The following is an 8,743-nucleotide window of genomic DNA, read 5'->3' as shown; positions in this document are numbered from 1 at the left end:
TGGACTGGATGAGGGATAACAGACTGAAGTTGAATCCGTACAAAATGGAGGTACTGTCTGTAGGGGGATGGAATCCGAGAGATGGTATAGATCTGCCTGTTCTGGATGGGATTACACTCCCCCTAAGAGATCAGGTTCATAGTCCAGGAGTGCTCCTGGATCCCAAACTCTCCCTGGTTTCTCAGGTTGAGGCTGTGGCCAGGAGCGCTTTTAATCAGTGCACAGGGCATACTTGGGAGACCCCCGAAGTCGGGAGGTGGATTTTTGCCTCCCCTCCGGGGGTCTACTCATGAATAGGTGCAGCGCGAAGCTGGGCCGTGGCTACTCACGATTTTGAAAACTAGGTTTTGAAAACACCTCCTGGCTCTGCAAACCTGGTTTTGGGGCAGGGGTTCTTGAGTGTGTTACCCACTCTAGAACCACTGGGGTCGCAGCCAAGCCCAGTGGTTCTGACAATCTGCAAAAATCGGGCTAGGCTCTCCTAGCCCGAATTTTGCAGATCGTCAGAATAGCCCCAATGTCTAATTAAAAGCCTGGGTGAGATGGGGAGGCTCTTATTTCAGCAGGATGTGTGTTCCAAAGCCTTGGGGCAGCAGTAGAGAAGGCCCGTCCCCGAGTAGCCACCAGACGAGCTGGTGTTCTAGCTGAAGTCCCAAGAAAGGCCTAATAACTAGTGCTTGAACACAGGTCAGCTAGAGTTACTATATGCATTTTCTGACACCACATTCACTGGAGAAAGTAATGAAAGGGTAACACAAAGGACAAATAATAAAGATAATTTTAAAAATGAACCAATGCAGTGTTGTAACATATTAAATATTTGATAGAGTGTCAGACACAGTAGCGTATGTACTTGTGAAGGCACACTGCTCATGAGCTTTCATACCGATACTCCTGATACGTTTAATGTTTTTTGTCCACGACCATGGGTAGATTAAGTCTACATCTGGAAAAACAAAACAAAGCAGCAATATAATGAATCAGACATTTCAATGTGGTTGTTAATTGCTAAATATAAAGTAATATTTTCCATTAAAATAATCCAGTTATTTCCCCAAAGTGCAGATAACTACCACTTAATCCCTGAAGGGAGAGCTGTGCAGGTGTGGCTTAGCATACCTAATAGCCACAGCACATCTGTGACTATCCATTTGACACTACACAACTGGGGGCTAGGGATTAAGCCTTCCATGGTCACTACTTACATACATTCTAAGATAAGCACATAAAATACCACACCCAAAATTACTCCTTTTGAGTTAGAATACTAGAACTGCCTGGAAAAGAGCAGTGCGGCAGGGAGAATTCATGGTGGCTTAAAGCAAAATTAACACACACAAAAACACAAAACAATATCTATAGAAAATAAATGGAGACTACACTAAGTTTGAGATATTGATAGCAACAATAGAACAAAAAACTACACTGAGCTTTTCAGTTAAGGCTGCAATCCTATACACACTTACTTGGGGGGAAATCCAGGGGAGATGGCACCCTTACTCATACCACATGGTTTATGGACAGTCCAGATTTAAAATAAAATGTAAGTTAACCACCAGGCACTGCGCCCACTGCCGCACCACCATGGAGGAGGCCTGCTCGGCTCACCCACCCACCCCGGCCATGCACATGGCGGCTACAAATGGCAAAGATTGGCGGTTTGGTTGGGCAGGGAGGTGGCAGGCTTCTGGGGAGACCTTCTAGGACATTTGGAGGGCCCCCCCAAATGCAATTTTCTTCTCTTTTAAATATTTTAAGGGGGGCCTTGTAGTGGGGGGGGGGCTCGTGGGGATCCCTCAAAAGCCCTTCAGGTCCAGGTGCTAAAATTACCTAGGTGCGCCACTGCTCACACTTCTCAATGGATAATCAGGGGAGATGTAAAAATCTGAGGATAAAATGACTGATTGAATCTGAAGAAACATAGAGCATGCCTTCTTTAGGGATGTGCAAACAGGTTCGAGTTTGAACCAGTTCGAATTAAAACCAGTTTGGTTTGAATTCAAACCAAACCAAATTGGCAATGCCAGTCCAAGTTCAAACGAATCTAACCTAGTTCAGTTTGAACTGGTTTGAACCAATTCAAAAGCTCGAGCCTCCATTTTAAGTGCTATCCTCCATTTTGTGTCACTTGTGTTGCTTGATTTCATTTGCCGAGCAAACGCTTCCCTGATTGGCCAGATGAGTCTGGCTCTCTGGTAGGCTCTGCAGTGGTGACACTCCTTGAAGATGGCACCCTATTGGTTGGGGGCGGGGCAAGGTGTGGGCTCCAAAAGGAAGGAATTTCAAATTCTATTTAAAGGCAAGCCTTTAAATAGCTGATCACTTTTAAATAAGTGATCTGGCCTTGCAAAATCACTCTTGCTACAGTCCTCTGTGGCTTGCTGAGTGCTGAGTGCTGCTGAGTGCTGCTGGCTGCTGCTTGCTAGTGAAAGTCTGCATGCAGACTTGTGCTGTGTTTTTTCTCTTCAGTCCCCCTCAGCCTCCCTGTTTTTCTACTTCCCTGCCCCCATTTCCCTCTGCTTTAAACCTCCCCCCCTGGTGTGAAAAAGTGTGTGTGTGCTTCTGTTGCTGTCGTCCCCCCGCCGAGTGAGTGAATGACTCCCCCCCCCCGTCTCTTTCTCTGGGCCAGGCCTTTGGTCTGAGAGGCCTCTCTGGTGCATTTCTCTCCCTAACTCTCCACAACATTTTTGACTCTGTTGTGGCTGCTGCTTTTAAATTTTGGCTGAGTTGAGATTAGAGTCTTCAGTTCAGCAGCTGCCAGTGTTTTATTTTATTTGGGGTTTTTTTGGGGGGGGGGGAGTCTTGTTTTATCTGGAACAGGTGCTTTTCCTTTTTAACTCTTTTCTTGCTGTGCTTAGCATATTGCTTGGAGTCCTGGGTCCTCCCAGTCTGGCTCTGAAGGGGAGGTGGAGGACCCAACTTCCTCCAATGAAGTTGGGTCCTTCTTCCATGCAGGGTGGAAGGGGGGGAGGTGATGGTGGTGGGCCCAGCATGGGTGATGAGGGTGTCCAGGACGTCAGATGCCACCCAGAGCAGTGATGTTTGGTGGCATTTTGAGATCCCTCAAGATGCCCCAACCACTGCTAGCTGTGTCCACTGCAGGGCACAGGTCAGTTGGGGCAAGGATGCTAAGCAGCCGGGGAAGGCCTCCATGTGGCGATACATGTCACCTGGATTTCTTTGACTCCACTGGCAGTGTTACTGCACCTAGTGTGCCTGCAACTAGCACTGACACAGGGTGTGCGAAGACTTCCATGAAGCAGAGCACACTGCCAATCAAGCAGTGGATGCAGTAATTGGGCAAGAAGACCCATGTATTCTCACCAGCTTCACAGGGGAGATGATGGCCACTGACGGCCAGCCTTTTCAGTTGGTAGAAAATATGGGCTTATGCCAGCTACTCCAGACCCTAGCACCCAACTACACCACCCCCTCAAGGACCACATTCAACTGGAACATGGTCCCTTCCCTGTATGCGAGATGCAGGGAGCTCATGTCAGCCATGCTGCATGCAGCACCGGCTGGCACTAGCGTGGCAGCACCCACAATGTGAGTAGAATGCACACTGCTTTCCAGGCCCTAACTGCTCACTGGTGGGGCCTGGAGAGAGAGGGGGCCTCCAGTGTTGCCTCTGGCTCCAGTGTATCCCACACCACATTTCAGCACAGTTGGGCCATCTTGCATGTGGAGACCCTGGATGTCAAGCACACCAAGGAGGAGGTGGCACTGGCTGCCAAAGTGAGGAGTGGACAGGTGGGTTGCCACACTTCACTCGGGGTTTCATTGTTACAGACAATGGGTCCAGTGTCATGGCAGCGTAGAGTCAGTGTTGGAGTGTGTGAACATCCACTGCATGGCACACACACGCCACCTGGCTGTCATGGATGCCCTTGGCCTCAAGGAGGCGAGGTGTCCAGGGAACAGGGCTGTCCCATAGTAGGTGCTGTTGCTCCCACAGCTGTGCTTGTGGAGAAGTCCCACAAGATTGGAGCTCACTTCCACAGGGAGTGAGAAATCCAGGCACCTGCTTCACAAAGCTCATGTCCAAGATAGTGTCAGCACTTAAGCCCTTCCTGTTTGCCACGAAGTCAGGTCTGACCACAGCACTTTTTCTGAAGAAGTTGATGGGTGAACTGCGGACCTCACTGACCACACCATAGGGGCATGATATGGTTGGAAGGCTGAGGACTGGGGTTGTCGACAGGCTGGTCAATGAGTTGGGTGACAGGAGTACTTCCTGTCCTGTCTCTGCGACCTGACTATCAAGGGCAATGTTGTTTGCGCGGATGACTTGCCCAGGTGGAGGGACCTCCCAGTGGCGGCTGGTGACTCCTGGGACTTGGTTGGCCCCTGGCAGGGCAGGTGGTGGGCAGAGCCAAAATGGGTGGTGCATGGGTGGAGCAAAAAAACAACAACAACTAACTCCCATTTGCATATAGAAAGTAAAGGTAAAGTTATGCCGCCGAGTCGGTGTCGACTCCTGGCAGCCATGTGGTTTTCTTTGATAGAATACAGGAGGTGATTACCACTGCCTCCTCCCGCACAGTATGAGATGATGCCTTTCAGCATCTTCCTATATTGCTGCTGCCCGATATAGGAGTTTCCCACAGTCTGTGAAACATACCAGTGGGGATTCAAACCAGCAACCTCTTGCTCCCTGGGCAAGTTACTTCCCCGCTGTGCCATTACGTCCCTTGGGCATATAGAAGTGGATGCCAAAAAACTTCCCCACCTCTCTTCCAAGCAGTTCCCTGAAAGGTTGCTTTTGGGGGCTCTAGGAACCTTGCGAAAAAGTTGGGATGGGACACAGGAAGATGACGGAGACACTCCTCAAAACCAATGCAGGAATATTTCACAAATGACCTTATTAGGTATGTTTATTTCCAACATACTGTATATTTGCAATATGCCCTTCACAATAACAACCAGCTCCTGCAATAAAATAAAAGGCTAAGGACAAAACACACAAATACATTATTTGTACAAACTGGAGGTGGAGCGCTGTTCCAAAAAGAAGAGGAATGCCAATTCCTTTAAGGTCTTTGTTAAAAACCAATGTTCCACAGGTGCAGTTTCCCTAACTCTTAAGGGCATGTCTACACTACACATTTTAAGCCAGATTAAAACCTGCTTAATCATCATGGTCCCTCACCACCCAGGCACTGGGAGCTGCAGTTCTTTGATGAAAGGGTTCTAATAAAGGCTTCTCAGCATTTGCACAAAATTGCAGTTCCCATTGTTTTTTGGGGGGGAGAGGGGTCAGGAGGCCCAAAATGATGAAAGCTGTTTCAAACTAGTTTAAATGTGTGGTCCATTCCCTTTTGGAATATGATCATCATAGCACAACCCACCACATAACCCTTCTCATTCACTAGCCAAATTACTCTCCATCTCTCTTTAACAAGCCTCCATCAATTCAAGATCTACTGTGGAAGGTAGACAAAATAGGTGCGTGGTCCCCTTTTTTTAATGCAAATGCAGAAGACCTTAATGAACAGAACAGAACAGTTAAGGAGGCAGGAAAGAGCAATATGCAACTCAAAGGGGGGAAACATTCCTCTAGTCTTCAGAAGGAAACTATCAAATTTGGGCTAACAGGTTGAAAGATTTACTACAAATTAATTAGGAAAGTATGAATCCTCAAGACCAACAGTTTTGAAATGTTAAATTCTGTGTTTGCAGTTATAAAAACTACAAAGCAAAGCTAGCCATCCACCATTTTAAGTAGAAGGAAATGATTCATTTTGAATGGTGGGGGGAAGCAAAGCTGGCATATTTATTCATAGGGATAGAAGGAGCTTTTGAAAAGGGTTCATGCAATTGATATTTACTTTAGGAACATATTGCAAACACAGCAACTGCCTTGAGGGGTAGCTTGGTTTCTGAACATAAGAAAAATTCGCAAATACAAACAAGTTGAAGCACATTCATTCAGAGCAGACAGGGAGACAAATTTCAAGGGTACAAGAAATATACTCACCACCACTCAAATGTTGTCCAGTCCTCTATTAACAATGGAGTTTGTTTCTTTGCTGAACTGACATCTTATTTTCAAGTCCATTCCTCACACAATGTAGGAGGAACTGTTCCTAGAAGCACTGCAGGGCTAAACAAAATGGCGATTCCTGCTCTTTTTGTCTTGACTCTCTCAAAATAGATGGCTCTCCCCTCTGGCCATTCTGATTGGCTGATAGGGTAGTCAATCCACATGATGCCTCCTATCAAGTCATATCAAGGTCGTTTCAATTTCTGCCCACTTTATGAAAACAAAGGCAGGCCTTTTCATTGGCTGCTGCCTCATTAATATTTAAATGAAGGGGGAACACTGTACAGTCTTTTCAATAGGAGCCTGCTACTGGCGTCAACTCTATGTAAACATTACTGGGCAGGCAAGCTACAGGCAGGGAAGTGTAGAGGGCAGCCACACATAGGGAGGCAGTGAGTTATCAAAAATGATAGTGGCATTGAAATTTTGGGAGGCCGCTGCCCACTTTGCTGTAAGTGAAGAGCCTCCCCTGGGACCTCCTGGTCGATAGAGTTAGGGAGGAGGAGGTCATGTGGACCAGCAAAGACCAGGAGGGTAGTGATGGCATGCCCCTCAATCATGCATGATCCACACCCAGTAACAGCAGGCAGTTGGCCTTTCAATTCCCACCCCTTCTTCTTCCCAGTCTAGTGGTGCAGCATCCCAGGCAGTGGCACCAATGCAATAGGCAATTCCTCCCACTAAATCATCCTAATGGCAGGTGTGCCTTGGCTCCTTGCCCAGTTTGCAGGAGGCTCAGCCTACCAGGCCCACCAGTGCTGCACAATGCATTGCCCAGTACTTGGAGGAGCCTGTGGAGGAAGACCCCGAGATGAACCACTTGCAATTCTGGGCAACCCACTGCCAAGTCTGGCTGGACCTGGCAGTGGTTGCTGCACGCCTCCTCTCCTGCCTGCCAACCAGTGTCCAGAGCGAGCAGGTGTTTTCACGTACTGGCGATGTGGTAACACCTGCTCGGGCCCGGTTGGACCTTGGCTTGGTCAAGCAATTGGTCTTCCTCAAGGTCAACCTCCCCCTGCTTGGCTACCCTGAGGTGGACACTGAAGTGGGTAAGTGATTGGCCCATGGTTGACCCATGGTACTGGTCACCTGCCTGGCAACAGCTTCCACTCATCCCTCCCCTCCCAACTTCCTTCTTCAGCCATGCCATTTTACAGTGTGCCCACTAGTGCAGTGACATGGCAACTGGACACACCCACCCACTGGCGTAACCCGATGCTGAACAAGCCCCTGGTTCCACCTCAGCACAACACTTGGGGTGGGGGCGCACACACAAACACTAGGCAGTTGTGCCAGAGAGGCACTGTGTATATTTTTTAATGTGTTGATTTGTAAATAAGTAAATTTGTTAGTATGTAAATTTTTGAATGTGTACATAAATGCGGAGGAAGGCAGCAGTGGGGATTGTAAAATGTAGATTTGTAAAAATTCCAAACTGTAAAGATGTAAATATGTGCTTGGGTAGAATAGAAGTACTGTGTGCATGTTTGTGCATGGAGGTTTCTGTTGTGTGGGTGACTGGGTGCCAGTAGAAGTTTCTTTCTTTTGTGCAAGTATTGTCCAGTTCCTCTTCCTGAGAGATTGTAGCAGACCTCATGCCTCCAGGAGCTGTATGAAAAGTTCTTCATAGGGATTGTGTGTGTGTGTGTGTGTGTGTGTGTGTGTGTGTGTGTGGAGAGAGAGGGGGGAGGGAGAGGGTGTGTGTGTGTGTGTGTGTATGAGAAAAGTTCTTCATAGGGATTCATTGAGGGAACTCATACAGCAGCCAGTCCAAACACAAATTGGATTATTAATTGCTGTATGAGTCCTCTCAATGAATCCTTATAAAGAGCTTTTCATACACACACACACACACACACACACATGCACCCACACACGCACGCATGCACACACACACACACGCACACACACACACCAGAGAATCTACTCTGATAGAGATAGACTGTTAAGAGGCCAGAAATTAAACAATTCCGGGGGGTAACCATAAACCCCACCGGCTTGGAGCTCCTTGGGGGGAGTTGTGGCACAACCTGCCATGCCACCAAACCCTCTTTGGGGTTCCCAGGCACCCCCAAAGGGGGGAATGGGCTGCTTCAAATACCCATTATTTCCTATGGGAGAAATGCCAAAATTGGAAAAATCTTCAAAAAATCATTAAAAATCACAGGAGTGTCCAACTGCTTTGGGGTTCAGTGGGTGGTAGGCACTCATGGTGTCTACCACCCACCCCAGTTTTGTGCTCTGCATAAGGAATAATGGGTCAGTTCATGTCCCCATTATACCCTATGTAGAACCTTGTAGAACCAGTTCAATTTGTGTTTGAGTTTCAACAAAAATGGCATGGCGGCGGGGGTGGTGGTGGTGTTGAGCAAAACTAAACCTACTCACCCTGGTTCGGAGCTGGTTCAAATTTGAATCAAACAGGCCAAGCTGGTTTTGTGCACATCCTTAGCCTGCTTTCCTCATGAAGTGGTTAAATGGCCTCATCCCAGACCTTCAGAGAAGACATTGAAGAAGCACAAAGAGATCTAACACTAATGCCTTCTGATTCTCACAGACCCAGGAACACAATTGTCTGCTTTGGTTGCTACTTCATTAAAGAAAAGATTTGGAAAGAACTTCACTCACTGCCTGAGAATGTCAGTCCTAAGATCTTATGTCCAAACCCTGCAAAGCCACCAAGCTTTATGCCCTTAC

At 47.6% G+C, this 8,743-nt stretch overlaps 1 non-coding gene across 1 annotated transcript; it reads right to left on the bottom strand.

Annotated features, from left to right (window-relative positions):
* Window positions 1-633: 633 nt before the first annotated feature.
* Window positions 634-763, bottom strand: LOC128328602 (small nucleolar RNA SNORA13). The gene has a single exon (XR_008309327.1). It is a non-coding gene; the product is annotated as a small nucleolar RNA SNORA13 (small nucleolar RNA).
* Between the last annotated feature and the right edge of the window lie 7,980 nt (window positions 764-8,743).

The sequence above is a fragment of the Hemicordylus capensis genome, chromosome 5 (assembly GCF_027244095.1).
Source record: "Hemicordylus capensis ecotype Gifberg chromosome 5, rHemCap1.1.pri, whole genome shotgun sequence".
In the NCBI taxonomy this organism is placed as follows: domain Eukaryota; kingdom Metazoa; phylum Chordata; class Lepidosauria; order Squamata; family Cordylidae; genus Hemicordylus; species Hemicordylus capensis.
The sequence above is the reverse complement of the archived record's forward strand: the minus strand, read 5'-3'. Positions and strand labels throughout refer to the sequence as shown.